We start from the raw sequence: 20,741 nt of genomic DNA on the forward strand, positions 1-20,741 counted from the left end.
AGGGCTTCATGGGGGGTTGGAGTTCTGTGCAGCTCTGTGGGGTTCCGCAGGCGCCGCCAGGGGGTGCTGCTACAGGAGCGGCTTGGCCCTTTTGGGCGCTGGTATCACCTTACCCGGAAGTGCAGCTAGCTGGACTCATCAACCACCTGGAGCAGTTCCGGGTACCCAATAAAAGGGAGCCAGCGACCACCACTCGGGGGCCAGAGTCGGGTGGAGGAGGACAAGGTTGCTTAGGAGGAGTGGTGGTGCCAAGAACAAGTGGTGTGCTTGGGACTGTGTATGTGCCCACAGGTAAAGAAAAATAAAAAATATTTCTTTATTTTACACGTGCCTCCTGTGTCCAATCTGTGTCAGGTCAGGTGTTATATAGCGTCTTCTTACACACTTTACCAGTGTTTTATTCCTCTGTTTTTGAGATTTAATAAAATAAATAATAATACATTTTATTCATATAATTATATATTCAACTAGCTGTGTTAGCCCATGCTCCTAGAAACCATGGATTCTGTCACTTCAATCAATCAATCACACCGGTTGTGCCTTAGCGGCTAAGCGATGTTCTCTCTCCTCAGAGGTTTCGTTTTAATCAAGGTTGTCTTTCCTCGGTGGTTTCGTTTTGCCGACATGCTCGCCTCTGTTGTGTATCAGCAGCTAAGCGAGTTTCTCTCTCCACGGAGGTCTCGTTTTGCCAACGTGCTCACCTCACTTGTGTATCAGCGGCTAAGCGAGTTTCACTTTGGCGACTGAGTCTCTTTCTTTGAGCTTCATGCTGTAGCCTCGCATTTCCAGGCCGGACAGACAGACACGCACACTTCCACGCGTAGACGTTTATATAGAAGATTATAGAAGGTTTGCCAAAGTTTTCCTGCTGTCTTCGCTTTGTTATTACAGCGTATAATTATAAAAGTAATTTAGGCCGTGTAACAAACAAACAACAGACTTGCAGTGTTTGACGTATGTCAGGTCAGGTTAGGGAGCATGTACTGGTACAGCATGTTGCCACAACCACCACACAACAAAGGATTCCAGTTGGCAGCCCCCTAAGACAGACAAACGGTCCAGTCCCACCCTCCGGAAATGACCCTCTATCTGCCGCAGCCAGGTGTCACATAGATAGATAGATAGATAGATAGATAGATAGATAGATAGATAGATAGATAGATAGATAGATAGATAGATAGATAGATAGATAGATAGATAGATAGATAGATAGATAGATAGATAGATAGATAGATAGGCGTCCCCTTGGCCTGGTCCAGCCACTCGGGTTCTCAACAATGAGGATCTTATAAGCTGGATCACCCTCGGGGGGAATGCACCACATGGCCGTAGTGGCGTAACTGACACTCCCTCACAATGCAGGTCATGTGCCTCATTCAGGACTCTGTTAGCAACACAAAGTCAAACCAGTGGGACCCAAGGATTCTCTGAAGAGACCCAGTACCAAAGGAGTCCAGTCTTCATCTCAGGTCACTGAATAGCGTCCATGTCTCACAAACAGAAAGCACCAGGACTCTAAAGACTCGGACCTTCGTTCTTTTGCGGAGATATCAGGAGCGCCACACACCCCTGTCCAGTGACCTCATGACCCCCAGTGCTCTCCCAGTCTGTCTACTGACTTCATAGGAAGAGTCACCAGAGACATGAATGTCACTGCCGAGGTCAGTAAACCTCCCGACGAGGTCGACACTCTCTCCGCAGACACACACACTGCTGATGGCAGTGCCCAAGAGGTCATTAAAGGCCTGGCTCTTTGGTTTTTATCAGGACACTCGCATGCCCAGACACTCGGACTCCTCACTCAGTCTCTCGAGAGCCCCAATCAGAGCCTCCATTGACTCACAGTATTGTCAGCAAAGTCAAGATCAGTGAATCTGCTCTTCACCAACAGCCGATGGGCCCCACAACCCTGCACAACACCCAGTCCATGTGTGAACTACTACTAAAAAAAATATTAATGAAAGAATATAATGAGATTTTACAAAGTGCCCCACTGAACAAATACAGAGTGGTCCTGTCACCTACTCCCACCATGCTCCTGGCCTGGCCTGGCTGGCCCATAGCAGTCGTGCTGTAACAGAATCTAAGACACCTGGCTCACCAAAGCACCGGGCCTCCCTTTGAACTCTGAGACGTTTCCTTCGAAGGTGTGATACTTTGATGCACCTGCTGGTACTTGGTCCCTGCTGCCGTCTTTCATGCAGATTTCATCTAAAAAACAGAAAAGGGGAAACAGTTAAGTAATTGTATGGACATGTTCGTCGCCCTCCATGATTCAGTATGACATGCCTGATGTGAAGGAAATATCAGCAGCTTTTAATAATGGCTAAGGTTTCTTAAAGACTGAATAGTTCTTTGTTTCGCTGTGCCCTGGAATTTCAAAATGCTTTGCAAACAGCACCTTACTGATGACTCCCACCTGAGCAAGACCCCCACTGAACTTCCAACCCCACATTAGTCATCGAAATCTCGAGATGACAAAGCAACACGAGTGACCCAGCAAACTGCTGTCAGCAGCACTGTCAGAAAGTCTACATTTCTTTAGAGCTACAAAGACAAGATGAAAAGAACGACTGGCTATTCAAAGTGTGGGTGAGTCTGCCCGGTGCTTGACTGCCATATTGTAAGGAGTTCATTCCTGGTGTGAGACCAATACACACAGGGCAGGCTTCAGCTCCCTGTCATCCAGCAGTGGATAAAACGATTTCAACAGGTTAGACGAAGTCAGCACGGCATAACATTCAGGAGCGTTCAGTGGCAAAATGAATTGATGTGAAGGTGGGAGCATTTCACATTTTATATTTACTTAATGGGTGGCGCAGTGGTAGCGCTGCTGCCTCACAGTATGGAGACCAGGGATTGTGTCTCAGGTCCTCTCTGCATGTAGTTTGCATGTTCTCCCTGTGTCTGTGTGGGTTTCCTCTGGGTGGTCAAGTGTCCTCCCACAGTCCAACAACATGTTTAATTGAAAAGTCAATTAAAATTAAGGCAAAGAGTTAACTGGCAGCAAAATCTGGTCACTAATTAAGAAAAGGGTTAGAATGAAAACCTGCAGCCACTGTGGCCCCCCAGGGCTGTAGTCGGAAACCCCTGTAAATTACAACACGTTCAATAATTTTAAATCCCTGGAAACGGGTAATTTGACATTGCAACAATTATTAAGGCGTGGATAGGTGGGAGGAGAGGTGAGGAGCAGGCGCTGATACAGCCCATTACCGCACCCACCACACAACAAACCAACTGAGGATCCCAGATTAGGACCCGAGTGCAGCCATGTGACGGGTGACCCCTCAGCACCACACCAGTTCAGATGGAATGGAACAGTGGGAGGTTTGTTATGGTGGCTGGAGTACCAATTCTGACACCGACCCCCAGGTTTTTCCCAGCAGATTGTAGGGCCTACAGTTAGGTCCATAAATATTTGAACAGAAACAACTTTTTTCTAATTTTGGTTCTGTACATTACCACAATGAATTTTAAATGAAACAACTCAGATGCAGTTGAAGTGCAGACTTTCAGCTTTAATTCTTTAAAACGATTGCATAAAAATATGAGGCAACTAAAGCATTTTTTTGAACACAATCCCTTCATCTCAGGGGCTCAAAAGTAATTGGACAATTGACTCAAAGGCTATTTCATGGGCAGGTGTGGCCAAGTCCGTCGTTATGTCCTTATCAATTAAGCAGATAAAAGGCCTGCAGTTGATTTGAGGTGTGGTGCTTGCATGTGGAAGATTTTGCTGTGAACAGACAACATGCGGTCAAAGGAGCTCTCCATGCAGGTGAAAGAAGCCATCCTTAAGCTGTGAAAACAGAAAAAACCCATCGGAGAAATTGCTACAATATTACGAGTGGCAAAATCTACAGTTTGGTACATCCTGAGAAAGAAAGCAAGCACTGGTGAACTCAGCAACGCAAAAAGACCTGGACGTCCATGGAAGACAACAGTGGTGGATGATCGCAGAATCATTTCCATGGTGAAGAGAAACCCCTTCACAACAGCCAACCAAGTGAACAACACTCTCCAGGGGGTAGGCATATCGATATCCAAGTCTACCATAAAGAGAAGACTGCATGAAAGTAAATACAGAGGGTGCACTGCAAGGTGCAAGCCACTCATAAGCCTGAAGAATAGAAAGGCTAGATTGGACTTTGCTAAAGAACATCTAAAAAAGCCAGCACAGTTCTGGAAAAACATTCTTTGGACAGATGAAACCAAGATCAACCTCTACCAGAATGATGGCAAGAAAAAAGTATGGAGAAGGCGTGGAACAGCTCATTATCCAAAGCATACCACATCATCTGTAAAACACGGTGGAGGCAGTGTGATGGCTTGGGCGTGCATGGCTGCCAGTGGCACTGGGACACTAGTGTTTATTGATGATGTGACACAGGACAGAAGCAGCCGAATGAATTCTGAGGTGTTCAGAGACATACTGTCTGCTCAAATCCAGCTAAATACAGTCAAAGTGATTCATGATACAGATGGACAATGACCCAAAACATACAGCCAAAGCAACCCAGGAGTTTATTAAAGCAAAGAAGTGGAAAATTCTCGAATGGCCAAGTCAGTCACCTGATCTTAACCCAACTGAGCAGACATTTCACTTGTTGAAGACTAAACTTCAGACAGAAAGGCCCACAAACAAACAGCAACTGAAAGCCGCTGCAGTAAAGGCCTGGCAGAGCATTAAAAAGGAGGAAACCCAACATCTGGTGATGTCCAGGAGTTCAAGACTTCAGGCTGTCATTGCCAGCAAAGGGTTTTCAACCAAGTATTAGAAATGAACATTTTATTTCCAGTTATTTCATTTGTCCAATTACTTTTGAGCCCCTGACATGAAGGGATTGTGTTCAAAAAATGCTTTAGTTGCCTCACATTTTTATGCAATCGTTTTGTTCACCCCACTGAATTAAAGCTGAAAGTCTGCACTTCAACTGCATCTGAGTTGTTTCATTTAAAATTCATTGTGGTAACGTACAGAACCAGTTAGAACATTAGAACACTCTGCCCATTCAGTCCAGCAAAGCTTACCAGGCCTCTCCACTTAATTCTTCAATCAAGTTTAGTTTTGAAGGTCCTCCTGCCTCCTACACTATGTGGTCACTTATTCCAAGTGTCTGTGCTTCCGAGCGATCTGTATAAATAAAATTGCAAGCTATTTGGATGTCTGTTTATTTTACAAACACGCAAAAATGGCTAAAACGATTTTCACAAAACTTTGCATGTGTGTTGATGGTGGTCCAGTTTAAAATGTAGGCTATATGTCGTATTGGGAAGATAAATTATATTGATATGGAGGTAAACCAAAAACCAGTGCCGACCCAGGGATTACAACTCCCATGAGGCAGCAGGAGTGTGCAGGGGCTGATAGGGTGGCACCTTGAGCAGGCACAAAGCCTTGAAGTGACAAAAGCACAATCTCATCAGAGGCCACAAGGGTGTATGGCATTTTCTTCTCAACTAATCTGGATACCGGTTTCATTGTCTCGCTGCATTTCATCTTTTGTCTAAGATTATGTCTTTTTGTCTGTGGGTTGTGTCTGTGTGTCTGTCTGTCTGCTATGTCTCTGTCATTCCAACAGTTGGTGCATCACAAACATTAACACTGCTTTTATGAATCCCATACAACATGGCATACAGCAGAGACATATGTGTTGTATTTGACATTCCAACAGACGGCACATCATAAACATTAACACAGATTTTACAAATTCCATACCAAATGCCAAATAACATTGATGCATGCATTGCATTTGTCATTCCAACAAATGGCACTTCTCAAACCTGCTATTTTTTATCCCATACCAAATGCAAAATAAAAGAGACATATGCATTACATTTGTCATTCCAACAAATGGTGCATCACAAACATTAACACTGCTATTTTGAATTCCATACCAAATACCAAATAACAGAGACATATGCATTGCATTTGTCATTTCAGCAAATGGTGCATCACAAACACTAACACTGCTATTTTTTATGCCATACCAAATTCCAAATAACAGAGATAAATGCATTGCATTTTCCGTTCCAACAAATGGTGCCTCACAAACATTAACACAGCTATTTTGAATCCCATACCATATGCCAAATAACAAAGACATATGCATCGCATTTCTCATTCCAACAGATGGCGCATCACAAACATTAACACTGCTTTTATGAATTCTATACCAAATGCCAAATAACATTGATGCATGCATTGCATTTGTCATTCCAGCAAATGGCACATCTCAAACCTGCTATTTTTTATCCCATACCAAATGCAAAATAACAGAGACATATGCATTGCATTTGTCATTCCAACAAATTGTGCATCAGAAACATTAACACTGCTATTCTGAATTCCATACCAAATACCAGAGACATATGCATTGCATTTGTCATTCCAACAAATGGTGCATCACAAACATTAACACTGCTATTTTTTATGCCATACCAAATTCCAAATAACAGAGATAAATGCATTGCATTTGCCGTTCCAACAAATGGTGCATCACAAACATTAACATTGCTATTTTGAATCCCATACCATATGCCAAATAACAAAGACATATGCATCGCTTTTCGCGTTCCAACAGATGGCGCATCACAAACATTAACACTGCTTTTATGAATTCTATACCAAATGCCAAATAACATTGATGCATGCATTGCATTTGTCATTCCAACAAATGGCACATCTCAAACCTGCTATTTTTTATCCCATATCAAATGCCAAATAAAAGAGACATATGCATTTTATTTGTCATTCCAACAAATGGCGCACCACAAACATTAACAGTGCTATTTTGAATCCCATACCATATGCCAAATAACAGAGATATATGCATTGCATTTGCCTTTCCAACAAATGGTGCATCACAAACATTAACACTGCTATTTTGAATCCCATACCATATGCCAAATAACAAAGACATATGCATCGCATTTGTTGTTCCAACAAATGGCACATCACAAACATTTAGGGCAATAAAATGCATTGCTACAACTATTTGTGATGCGCTATCTGTTGAAATGACAAATGCAATGCTGTTTATTACTAAATGCATTACAAAATACATTCCAATAGATAGTGCACTGCAAACACTAAGATAAAGGTTTACATTGATTATTTAGGTTTCAGCTTGTCTTAGATGGGTAGCACAACTAATGGCTATACAAAACTGAAAATTCATTTCTACAAACACAAAATATGAATAACATAAAACTCAAAATGTGTAGAATTATGCAGTTAAAAATATAAACTGTAAAATGGAAATTCCCATGTATAAAGCACTTCAAATGAAGATCTTCACTATGAAATTGTAACAATGTAAAATATAAATGTTAACATAAACTGCTTCTTAATTTTTATGACTTTTTTAAAACTACTGCTTATGTAGACGATGTCGCAGACATTTAATAAAAACACCACCTCATTCCTTATACCTACAGCATCATTACTCTTCTCTCTTCTAATTAACTATTTCTCATAATGCAGTTCTCCAATAAATCAGTCATTTAAAATTATATCCGAGAAGTGAAGCATGAACACAAGGCTGTTATTTTCTGCCAATTACCGTAAGCCTCTTCTACCTTCACCTGTCATCTTGTGCAGTCTCAATTATACCCAGTCAGCAGTATCAGCGCATTGCCCAATAACGACATGTGCTTTTAATGAACTAATTATACAGCACAAGACACAGGAGTGCACTATTATACCCTAAAATACAAAGCTCGTTTTTGTTTAACTCAAGGAGCTAGAATTAAGAGTTTGTGTAAGCGCAGTCCTTTGTCTCTAATTAACAACGGCATCTTTACAGCAATCCTTGTTTGCTCTGGAAAAATACCAAAATGTAGCATTTAGCCTGCCAACACTTAAATATTTTTTGTTTAAATTTCACAACAAGCTGTGTGATGTTATATCCTTTGAAATATGCGGCGGTAACCATGTGCTGCATGTGCTTTATAGTTCCTAAAACTGACTTCTTTTGCAAGCTTGGACAAAACTTAAATGGCCTTCAGTTCAGAACAACTCCTGTCACAGTTTTAACAGAGCAAGAACTGAATGGTGAAGCCATTTCCTCAGGATCACATAGTGCTGGACATGAACGTGCAACCTTGAGCTTTGTAGGCCAAATTATGTGTTACTACGACTCCAGGCAGCCATATTAGTCCTACTTTACAGAATAGATTTTTCCTTATTAAGGATAAACCTTTCTAAATAATCAACACACTCATGTATTCATTTTGAATTGTCACTTATTTCAGTGCGGGCAGTTAAAACATCAGAACACTCTAGACGAGAACAGGCCATTCAGCCCAACAAAGCTCGCCAGTCCTATCCACTTCACTCTTCTAAAATAACATGAAGTCGAGTTTTCAAAGTCCATAAAGTTCTACTGTGTGCCACATGTGAGACATGCCCGAACACCACCAGATTGACATCACATCTTTATAAAAGTACACACGTTTATTCACTCCAAAATGCACAGTCCCGCACAGCACACAGTGCTCCCAGCACTAATCACCCCTTATCCGGGCCTTTCTCACACTGTCCGTGGGCCGCCTGTTCCTCTCTCCACGGGAGCTTCGTCCTGTTCCCACTCCCGACTGTAGCTCCCCGATTGTAGGGAGGTGGCCCCTTTTATTATGACCCGGATGGGCTCCAGGTGCTCCGCCTGACGACACTTCCTAGTGTGGCGGAACTGTCAGGAGAGCACCTGGAAGCACTCCGGGCGTCCCTGGAAGGATCATCCTCCATTTTCCTGGGTGTGGCGGAAGTAAACGTTTCCTGGGCTCCATGAGGCTTGGGTCGCCCCCTGGCGATGGCCACAGGCCACAACGGGCTTGAGCCTCCTTGCTCCCCTCTTGTGGTCCTCTATCGATCCAGGGCGGTTGCCCCCTCGTGGCCCAGAGGACGAGCATGCCACCTCCCGGTCCTTCCAGGCGACCTGGCTGGGTCTGTCCCCCAGCCGCTTGTGACACACTCTACTTGCTCACTTATTCCAAGTGTCTATCGTTCTTTGTGTAAAGAAGAACGCCCTAATGTTTGAGTGAAATTTACCCTTAACAAGTTTCTAACTGTGTCCCTGGGTTCTTGACGAACTCATTTTAAAGTCACCGTCTCTGACCTGTTCTGCATGTGTATTGCGCCAACGTTTTTGAATTCTTACGGCGTTCTACTTTGTCATCTACTCTTTGTCTTTTATTTCTGGCACTGGGCATTGTTAAATCTCTTGGCACAGAGTCTTGTCTCTCTGAAAAAGTCACATCTCGTCCCAGGCTAGAAAGTCACATCTCATCCCAAGATTTTTTTATTATAATAGAGAGACAATCTACTATATAATAAAACACTAAAGTCTGTTTGTCCAGTCCCTCTGAGCATTCTGATTGGTCAGTTTGTCTTTGGTGACACCACGAAAGTGGATGTGCAAGTGTGAGAGCCACGAGGAGGAGAAATGGCATGGGAGACATGTGGAGAGTCACTTTCAAAGACGGCAGGTGTAAAAGTGGACAGGATGTGAGAAAGGACCCTCGAAAATAATGACGAGTCTGAGAAGCAGACTTTACGAGAATGCGCTCAAGAGATGGAGCGCCAATACTGAGGAAAATAGCTGAAAGTGATTGTAGCAAAAGAGATAGCAAATATTTTGAAATTACTCAAATACCTGCTTACTACTCAAAACACTTTTTTAGACAGAGAGGAACTCTTCAACCACCAATGTGTAACACTCACCTGAATGATGTGATGGCAGCCATTTTAGTGTTAGTACACTCACCTCACATTAGCTATTAGAACATTAGGACAATCTGAACGAGAACAGGCCATTCAGCCCAACAAAGCTCACCAGTCCTGTCCACTTAATTCCTCCAAAAAAACATCAAGTCGAGTTTTGAAAGTCCCTAAAGTCTTACTGTCTACCACACTACTTGGTCGCTTATTCCAAGTGTCTATCGTTCTCTGTGTAAAGAAAAACTTCCTAATGTTTGTGTGAAATTTCCCGTCAACAAGTTTCCAACTGTGTCCCTGTGTTCTTGAGGAACTCATTTTAAAATCACCGTCTCGATCCACTGTACTAATTCCCTTCCTAATTTTAAACATTTCAGTCAGGTCTCCTCTTAATCTTCTTTTCCTTAAACTCTAAAGGCTCAGCTCTTTTAATCTTTCCTCATAACTCATCCCCTGTAGCCCTGAATCAGCCCAGTCGCTCTTCTCTGGACCTTCTCTAGTGCTGCTATGTCCTTTTTGTAGCTTGGAGACCCAAACTGCACCCATTACTCCAGATGAGGCCTCACCAGTGTGTTATAAAGCTGGAGCAGAACCTCCTGTGACTTGTACTCCACACATCAAGGCGCTATATAACCTGACATTCTGTTAGCCTTCTTAATGGCTTCTGAACACTGTCTGAAAGTTGACAGCTTAGAGTCCACTACGACTCCTAAATCCTTCTCATAAGGTGTTCTCTCAATTTTCTGACCTCCCTTTGTGTATTCAAACCTCACATTTTTACTTCCTATGTGTAATTCTTTACACTTCCTCCCATTAAATTTCATCGTCCACAAATCTGCCCACCCTGTCTGCTATCCAAGTCCTTCTGTGATGATATAACGGATTCCAAATTATCTGCTGATCCACCTATCTTGGTATCATCTGCAAACTTCACCAGCTTGTTACTCATATTCTTATCTAAATCATTTATATTTGTTACAAATAGCAGCGGGTGGCATGGTGGCACAGTGGTAGCGCTCCTGCCTCGCAGTTAGGAGACCCGGGTTCACTTCCGGGTCCTCCCTGCGTGGAGTTTGCATGTTCTCCCCATGTCTGCATAGGTTTCCTCCCACAGTCCAAAGACATGCAGGTTAGGTGCATTGGCGATTCTAAATTGTCCTTGGTGTGTGTGTGCGCCCTGCAGTGGGCTGGAACCCTGCCCATGGTTTGTTTCCTGCCTTGCACCCTATGCTGGCTGGGATTGGCTCCAGCAGACACCCCGTAACCCTGTAGTTAGGATAATGGATGGATGGATGGACAAATAGCAACAGCCCCTGCACTGACCCCTACTGGACACCACACTTAACGTCAACCAGTTCTGATGAGGTTCCTCACACCATCATCTTCTGCTCCTAGTGTCTGAGCCACTTTTGCACCCACCTCTACACACAACACCCTGAATGCCCACTTCTTTTAGTTTGATGCCCATCCTCTCCTGTGGCCCCTTATCAAGTGCTATCTGAAGGTCCAGATCCTAATATCATTGAGCACAAAGCCGAAACCTTGAATGGACACTAGTACACATAGCATACCAAGGTCTAGTTATCGATATATGTTAAACCAATGTCACATTGTATGACTTCTCGTCTCGTCGTGAATTTATGGTAGACTTGCAGACTGTAGTTTCTGATCTTATCACCTGCCAATGTGAAGTTGCTGGGCCTGTCATATTTAGTGACTGTGTGTGACGACTCTCCAGCATAGCTGTGCTCGTCCCTTTTTGTGATAACCACCAGCGTTCTACCTGACAGAGCCAGTGCTGTAGGAAGCATGAGGTATAGTGACTTCAGCCATAATCTCATCCTCTTTTTCTTTTCTCCATTCTGTTCTGGTACATAAAACATGAGATATCAGACAGATGAGCCTCTCTTCTGTTTGTGAGGCTCAAAAAAACCCACATTCCTTATTCCTCATCACTTCATTATACAGTATGCATTGTTCTCCCAGCTGAGTACTCATTGGTTGTTAGCACTCCTGAGCACAGAGCCAACCCCTACAACAAAAGTCAAATCTGTTTGATTTTGATTGGAGGAGTCGCAGATTGCTTGGAGTGAGTCGCTGGGTATGTCAGCCTATGCGACTGGTTTCAGCACAGTTAAATATTTCTGATTCACTAAGATTCTGTAAATAAGGCTACGACTGAAAATTGATGGAAAGATCACGAAATGTGACAAACCCTTAAGAGGAACACAACGTTCCCAGCAAAACCCGAACGAATTTACAAACAAAATACAAGGAACATACAGAGGCTGCCCTGGCTGTGTCTCTAGAGCTGAGAGGCAGCGACGCTAACTACGGCATCACTAAGCCACTTAGACTGAAATCCAATTACTGTACAATACCTTACCTTACTGCAGGTCGCTTTTATGAATCCCATACAACATGACATACGGCAGAGACATACAGATATGTGTTGCATTTGTCACTCCAACAGATGGCGCATCACAAACATTAACACTGATTTTACGAATTCCATACCAAATGCCATGTTAGCCATTGTGGATGTAGTGAGAAGTCAAGCAAAATGACACCTTTTGTTGGCTAACTAAAAAGATTACAATATGCAAGCTTTAGAGGCAACTCAGGCCCGTTCTTCAGGCAAGAATGTCACTCCACTGTCACTCCATTACATCTTGCCTGAAGAAGGGGTCTTAGTTGCCTTGAAAGCTTGCATATTGTAATATTTTTAGTTAGCCACTAAAAGGTGTCATTTTGCTTGACATCTCAGAATCACAAATTGCAAGTTGCTCAATATAAACATTACAAGAACCCATTGTTTGCTTCCAACTAAAAAAGTGTGGCCAATCAACAGTAAATGAGCTTGTAGTGGCGGCTCTGAGGCGAGGGATCTGCACTGGCAATCGGAAGGTTGCTGGTGCGAATCCCGTAAATGCCAAAAGTGACTCTACTCCGCTGGGACCTTGAGCAAGGCCCTTCAATTGCTCCGTCCTGGGTATGATGTTAACCTGCATCCAGCCCAGCATGTAGGCCCTCCATCCTGCAGGGTAAAACTTGGGGCTTGGCGGCAGAATTGGCACTCCAGTCACCATAAAAAAACCTCCCATTGTGCCATTCCATCTGAACTGGTGTGGTGCTGAGGTGTCGCATGGCTGCACTCGGGTCCTAATCTGGGGTCCTGAGGTGGTTCGTCATGTGGTGGGTGTGGCAATGCGCTCTATCAGCGTGTGCTCCTCACCTCTCTCAATAAAATGGGTCATTTTGCTTGACTTCTCAGAATCATTAATTACAAGTTGCTCAACATAAAACATTACAAGAACCCCGGCTAATCAACAGAAAATGAGCTTAATAGCCATCTGCCCCAGACACAATTTAAACTATGGTGGTACATGTTACTTTACAATCTATATCATGGCATAAATGAGCAACACGGGCCTTATTATCATTTTATTGGAACTTTGAGCATGTAAGTTGAGTTCTGCATGCATATGCATACCAAGGACAGTAAGACAAACGCTACTGATGGAAAGGACCCTCTATAAACGAACTGCCACAGACTCCTGCTGCTAAAGTCCTACCATTCTTAATTATTGCACTGATCAGGTCTCCAGTTGTGACATACAGTATCTACTCTCTATACATAAAATACTAAGCCTAAAAGCAACGATTTTATGTTACGTTTTTATGTCACGCTTAAAATCAGGCTTATTTTAAAACCTACATATATATGTTTGGTATCATTCTTTTCAGAGTTTGTCGAACGTTAATGTGGTGTTGTTAGATTTTCCATCCATCCATCCATCCATTATCCAACCCGCTATATCCTAACTACAGGGTCACGGGGGTCTGCTGGAGCCAATCCCAGCCAACACAGGGCGCAAGGCAGGAGACAAACCCCGGGCAGGTCGCCAGCCCACCGCAGTGTTAGATTTTCAGATTCTTATTCCATTTTTAAATTATGAACTAAAAAATAACAAGAACTCATGTCTCACGAGATGGGACTTAACCAAGAGTGCCAAAAGATTTAACCACGTCTCAGGGCTGGAAATAAAAGACAAAGAGTAGGACAGCTGCTGTACAGGCTTTTTAAATGTTCAAAGCGCCACACGAGATGTAGATCACACGGCACAGCAGCAGCAGCAGCTGATCGAGCAAAGAGGAGGTAAAACAACGTATTTGTTCCCCATTGTATCACCGTTTAATAGGGGGTTTGGGAGGAGTGACTGCGTCTTCTTGGGGTGCATTCAGCCCCACTCTTCACAATGCAAGAGGCAGACTGGCCGCAACTGGGAGTTGGGTGCCAAAGGCACCAGGGGGACTTACCCCCCTAGTGTATACAGTATCTATATATATAAAATCCCTGTGTGCGTCCAGGTGTTTGTGTGTGTGTGTCTTCTGGTGAAGTGCGCATGCGCGGGGCATGGTGCGACGCGCGATATTACTGTCAGAGAAAGTTAGAGGCGTTTTACGGAAATACAAACCAGTATTACTGCGAGAGGAAATTAAAGGCACACAATACAGTGACGCATATTACAGCCACATACAAGCCAGTATTACTGTCAGAGGAGATTAAAGACATATTACCGACGTGCACTCCTGTATTACCGCCAGAGAAAATTAAAGGTATATTACGGACGTACAAGACAGCAGACGTACAAGCCAGCGAACGTACAAGACGGTATCCTTCAATAAGGGCGCACACAAAAAGGCGAGCCTCAAAAGGGGCGACCTCCATTGGGCGCAGTGAATAAAGGCGCGCGTAAATAAACATCTGCACCTTTGTTGCTCTTCACATATTCCAGAGCCATTTGAACTAATTTATCTACGAACGCCTTTATTCGCCGCGCTCAATTGAGGTCGCCCTTTTGAAGCTCGCCTTTTTGTGCGCGCCCTTATTGAATAGAGCCGTACAAGACAGTATTACTGTCACAGAAAATTAAAGACACACAATACACGGCGGCAGCCCACGAAGAACGGTCAGCTCAGCAAGTAAACATCAACAAAAGAAAGGCTGAAAGAAAGAAAAATACGACCAACAAAAAGAATGAGGTCAAAGTCCCTTGCCATTTAATATAGACTGTTCCTACTAATGTTTATGCACTACTGTTCTAGCGCCCGTTATTGTAACGGGCTAAATGACTAGTATATATATATATATATATAAACTGCTCAAAAAACTTAAAGGAACACTTTGAAAACGCATCAGATCTCAACGGGAAAAAAAGTCCAGCTGGCTATCACTACTGATATGGACTGATATGGTAATGTGTTAGGAACGAAAAGGGTGGCACATCATTTGATGGAAATGATCGACCTACAGAGGGCCGAATTCAAAGACATCCCGGAAATCAAAGGGAACAAATGATGCAGTGGCAGACAGGCGAGTCCATTTGGCCAAAATTTCATTGCAGCAAGTCCAAATCATACTCAGTAGTTTGTATGGTCCCTACATGCTTGTATACATGCCTAACAATGTCCTAATGAGATGACAGATGGTGTCCTGAGGGATCTCCTCACAGATCTGGACCAGGGCATCACTGAGCTCCTGGACAGTCTGAGGCGTTAGAAAGTCCGAAACATAATGTCAGACCCAGAGGTGTTCAATTGGATTGAGATCAGGCGAGTGAGCGTGAGGGCCAGTCAATGGTATCAATTCCTTTATCCTCTCGCCACATGAGGCCGGGCATTGTCGTGCACCAGGAGGAACCCAGGAGCCACTGCACCAGCATAGGGTCTGACAATGGGTCCACGGATTTCATTCCGATACCGAATGGCAGTCAAGGTGCCGTTGTCAAGCCTGTAGAGGTCTGTGTGTCCCTCCATGGATATGCCTCCCCAGATATACCATCACTGACCCACCACCAAACCAAACCAGTCATGCTGAACGATGTTACAGGCAGTATAACGTTCTCCACTGCTTCTCCAGACCCTTTCACGTCTGTCACATGTGCTCAGGGTGAACCTGCTCTCATCTGTGAAAAGCACAGGGCGCCAGTGGTGGACCTGCCAATCCTGGTATTCTATGGCAAATGCCAATCGAGCTCCACGGTGCCGGGCAGGCAGTGAGCACAGGGCCCACTAGAGGACGTCGGGCCCTCAGGCCACCCTCATGAAGTTTGTTTCTGATTGTTTGGTCAGAGACATTCACACCAGTGGCCTGCCTGCTGGAGGTCATTTTATAGGCTCTGGCAGTGCTCATCCTGTTCCTCTTTGCGCAAAGGAGCAGATACCGGTCCTGGTGATGGGTTAAGGACCTTCTATGAGGGGCCCTGTCCAGCTCTATTAGAGTAACTGCCTGTCTCCTGGAATCACCTCCATGCCCTTGAGATTGTGCTGGGAGACACAGCAAACCTTCTGGCAATGGCACGTATTGATGTGCCATCCTGGAGAAGTTGGACTACCCATGCCACCAAACTCTGTAGGGTCCAGGTATGGCCTCATGCTACCAGTAGTGACACTGACCATAGCCAGATGGAAAACAAGTGACAAAACAAATAAAGAGGGAAAACTGTCAGTGGCCTCCCTCCACCTGTGAAACCATTCAAACCATTTTGGGGGTCGTCTCACTGTTGCTCCTCCAGTGCACCAAAGCAGCTGAAACTGATGAACAAGCCCCTCTGCTACTTAACTGACCAGATCAATAGCCCACAAGTGTCATTGACTTGATGCTACACTCTCATTATAAAGTGTAAAGACAGAAACTGTTTCAAAATCCATCTATGCCATCTTCCTTAAATTGTTCCTGTATTTAAAACACAAACATCTCCCTCTTTCGGTTCTAAATGAAGTTAATCACGTAATGCAAGAAGTTATGGAAATGAGTGAGATGGATGACAAGGACCCACCTGTTATAAAGCGGGACGAGACTTGCACTGAGTATGTTTCTTCCTTTTTACTTCATTATCTGCAGTTTTTGGGTTTAGAGTGAATGTTTGACCCCTGAACTCTAGAGCAGATGTCATCTGCCTTCATGATGGCATGTTACAACACAGCCTATCAGAGGCAAAGCCCTATGGAAAAAATTAAAAGAGAAAATGAAAGATGAAAAAACAAAAAAATATTAAACAGGCTACTTGGAGTAGTTGCCACCTGCAAAATCCGAAGGAAATGACGTGAGTTTGTAGAAGTAAATTTCAGGTGGGGCAGTTGCAGGGAATTGTCAACTGGCACATCCAGTGCTCTTCTGTGAGATCTTCTGCATAAAGGTACACTCTACTCCTAAAGTGCCCTCCACAATGTTTGGGACAGACACATCTTTCCTTCATTTCTCCCTCTGCTGTACTGTTTGAAATTACAAATCAAACACTTCAGACATTGTGATTAAAGTGCACATTGCAGACTTTCATTTAGGTGGATCTGCATAGATTTCGGTCACACAATACTTTTTCTACATGGGGGCCCCAAATTTCAGGGCACCATAATGTTTGGACACAGCAATGGCAGGTCTATTGAAGCTGTCATATTAACTAACCACTTTGTCACATATCCCTTGAAGTCTGCGCTTCATAGTCATCATCAGGTGATGAGGATCTTCTCTGGTGCCAATGCAGCCATCTTCAGGTCATATTATCCAGTCTAACTGAGCTTGAGAGGATCTGCCAGGAAGAATGGGACAAACTGCCCAAATCCAGGGACGCAAAGCTTACCATAGAAGATTTAGAGACTTACCTACGTAGACCTGAAGCTGGAATTGCTGCCAAAGGAGCTTCTACAAAGTACTGAATTAAAAGTTTGAATACTTACAGTGGATATAGAAAAGAATCCCCCCCCTTCGAAATATTCCCATTTTTTTGGTTTACAGCCTTAAGTGAAAACACACACAAAATATATGTCTTCCCAGCTTTACTTACTCAATGCAACCAATAACATCCATGTGAAAGATATCACAGCTACAGTTCAGAAAAATTATAAAGAATCAAAAGCAAGACCTACTGAGATTAATAAAGGACCCCCCCCCCCCCCCATGTCAATGTCATTTTTTTGACCCACCTTTTGCTTTAATGACAGCCTTGAGTCTGTTGGGATTCTTCTCTATCAGCGTTGCACATCTAGATTGAGTCCACTCAATATTTGCCCCCCACTCTTCTTTACAGTTTAACTGTTCAAGTTCAGTCAAATTGGATGGTGAGCGTTGGTGGTCTGCTATCCTCAAATCTTTCCACAGATTTTCAATGGGATTTAGGTCTGGGCTCTGACTGGCCACACGAGGACATTCAGCCACTGGGTGGTCCATTTTGCTGTGTGCTTCGGGTCGTTGTTGTCGTGTTGAAAGGTGAACATTCTGCCCGTCTTCAACTTTCTGGCTGAGGGTAGCAGGTTTTCCTCAAGAATTTGTTGGTACTGTATTTTGCCCCATTCATTTTTACTTCTACCCTAACGAGAGCCCCAGGCCCTGCGGCAGAGAAACACCCCGCACAACAGGATTCTGCCATCTCCATGCTTTACTGTAGGTACGGTGTGTTGTGGATGGTGAGCTGCATTGGTGTACCGTTTGGTGTTGAGGCCAAATAGTTTGATTTTGGTCCCATCTGACCATAAGACTTTTTTCCACTCGGCATCAGAAACTTCAAGGTGCATTTTGGCAAAGCTCAAACGAGCCTTAATGTGGCCTTTCTTGAGAAGTGACTTTTTCCTTGCGACCCTCCTGAACAAGCCACGATTGTGGAGCGCTTGTGAAATTGTTGTCACATGTACACAATGACCACTCTTTGAAGGAGTTACAGGATTTGATGGCAAAGTGTCCATTGGTCTCTTGGCAGCCTCTCTTACCAGTTTCCTCCTTGCTTTTCCATCCAGTTTGGATCCAGGGAGGGTCCTAGTAGTACCTAACACTTGCCACTTCTTTATGATGGACTTTACTGAGCTCCTTGGGATTGAAGAAGCCTTTGATATTTTTTTGTATCCATCTCCTGCCTTCTGTCTGTCCACAACTGAGATCTTTTGAAAGTGGTTTGCCACCATAGTCAGTTGTTTGCTGTCAGTTGCACTACCAAGAAAGGGAATGAATGCTCCAGGAACAGCTTCACTAATCACACTCATTACAATTGATCACAGGTGGAGTTGCATTGCGTCTTTGTGGACCTGGATAAAGCATATGACAGGGTGCCTCAAGAGGAGCTGTGATATTGTATGAGGAAGTAAGGAGTGGCAGAGAAGTATGTAAGAGTTGTACAGGATATGTACGAGGGAAGTGTGACTGTGGTGAGGTCTACGGTAGGAGTGACTGACGCATTCATGGTGGAGATGGGATTACATCAGGGATCGGCTCTGAGCCCTTTCTTATTTGCAATGGTGATGGACAGGTTGACAGAAGAGATTAGACAGGAGTCCCCGTGGACTATGATGTTTGCTGATGACATTGTGATCTGTAGCGATAGTAGGGAGCAGGTTGAGGAGACCATGGAGAGGTGGAGATATGCTCTAGAGAGGAGAGGAATGAAGGTCAGTAGGAACAAGACAGAATACATGTGTGTGAATGAGAGGGAGGTCAGTGGAATGGTGAAGATGATGCAGGGAGTAGAGCTGGCGAAGGTGGATGAGTTTAAATACTTGGGATCAGCAGTACAGAATAACAGGGATTGTGGAAGAGAGGTGAAAAAGAGAGTGCAGGCAGGGTGGAGTGGGTGGAGTGATTTGTGACAGACGGCAAGAGTGAAAGGGAAGGTCTACAGGATGGTAGTGAGACCAGCTATGTTATATGGGCTGGAGACGGTGGCACTGACCAGAAAGCAGGAGACAGAGCTGGAGGTGGCAGAGTTAAAGATGCTAAGATTTGCATTGGGTGTGACGAGGATGAACAGGATTAGAAATGAGGACATTAGAGAGTCAGCTCAAGTTGGACGGTTGGGAGACAAACTCAGAGAGGTGAGATGAGGGGTATATAAGAGAGAAGGGTGCTAAGGATAGAGCTGCCAGGCAAGAGGAAAAGAGGAAGGCCTAAGGGTTTATGGATGTGGTGAGGGAGGACATGCAGGTGATAGGTGTAACAGAACAAGATGCAGAGGACAGGAAGATATGGAAGAAGATGATCTGCTGTGGCAACCCCTAATGGGAGCAGCCAAAAGAAGAAGTACAGTTGATCACAGGTGGAAGGAAGTCAGTAACCAGGGTCTGCAATGGAAATGGTGGGCACTTACAGCTGATTGAGTTTAGGAGGGGGGTGATCCTTTATTCATCTCAGGATTTCTTGTTTTTTATTTTTTAAATTCTTCTGAACTGTAACTGTGATATCTTTCACTTGGATGTTAGAGATTGCATTGAGCAAGTAAAGCTGGAAAAAATATTGGTTTGTGTGTTTTCATGTAAGGCTGCAAAGCAAAAAAAATGGGAATATTTCGAAGGGGGGGAGATTCTTTTCTAAACCCACTGTATATTCGATTTTTAATAAATGTTTTCACTGTCATTTGTCATTATGGGATATTAGATAGATAGATAGATCTTTATTGTCATTGTCACTTTTACAAAGGAACAACGAAATTGAAGGTGCAATCGACTCAGTGTGAGGAATAAGAGTTAAAAAGAGAAAAAGACAAGAAGAGAGACAATAATAACAAACCGAATAGTAATAAATATACAAATATTGAGCGTTGATTGATGGACAAAAATGGCAAATTTATATATTTAAAATTAAATCTATAATGTATGCAGAAAGTGAGGGGGTCCGAATACTTTTTGAATCCACTGTACACGTACATACAAATATCAAAATGTAGATGGCTGCTTGATTCATTACCAATTCACATAGACAGAAGATACCTGCGTCATAAGGGAATGTGCTGCAGCTGTGTGGAGCGGGTGATTGTAACAAAGATTTACCACTGATGACATGAGAGCCAAGTGTGCAAATCTGAATCCCATCCTGAAAAATCCCATCCATCCCCACCAGAGGGCGCACTCTTTAGCCACAGCCTCATACCACTATGGTGTGCTCTAAGCAATGCCTCTGGGGGTCTTTTCTACCCACTGCTATTAGGCAATTCAATGCGTTCACCTGATGTTGTCATTAAATTTATTTTTATTTATT

The 20,741-nt window shown here is 43.7% G+C and overlaps 1 protein-coding gene across 2 annotated transcripts in view; it reads right to left on the reverse strand.

Annotated features, from left to right (window-relative positions):
• Positions 1-20,741, reverse strand: part of rassf7a (Ras association domain family member 7a) — a 228,286-nt gene that overhangs the window by 160,138 nt on the left and 47,407 nt on the right. For both annotated transcript variants that reach the window (XM_051923619.1, XM_051923618.1), the window contains exon 2: positions 2,102-2,211. The gene's annotated coding sequence lies outside the window, so the exon portion shown is untranslated. The remainder of the gene's footprint in view (positions 1-2,101; positions 2,212-20,741) is intronic.

This window comes from Erpetoichthys calabaricus, chromosome 2 (genome assembly GCF_900747795.2).
Source record: "Erpetoichthys calabaricus chromosome 2, fErpCal1.3, whole genome shotgun sequence".
In the NCBI taxonomy this organism is placed as follows: domain Eukaryota; kingdom Metazoa; phylum Chordata; class Cladistia; order Polypteriformes; family Polypteridae; genus Erpetoichthys; species Erpetoichthys calabaricus.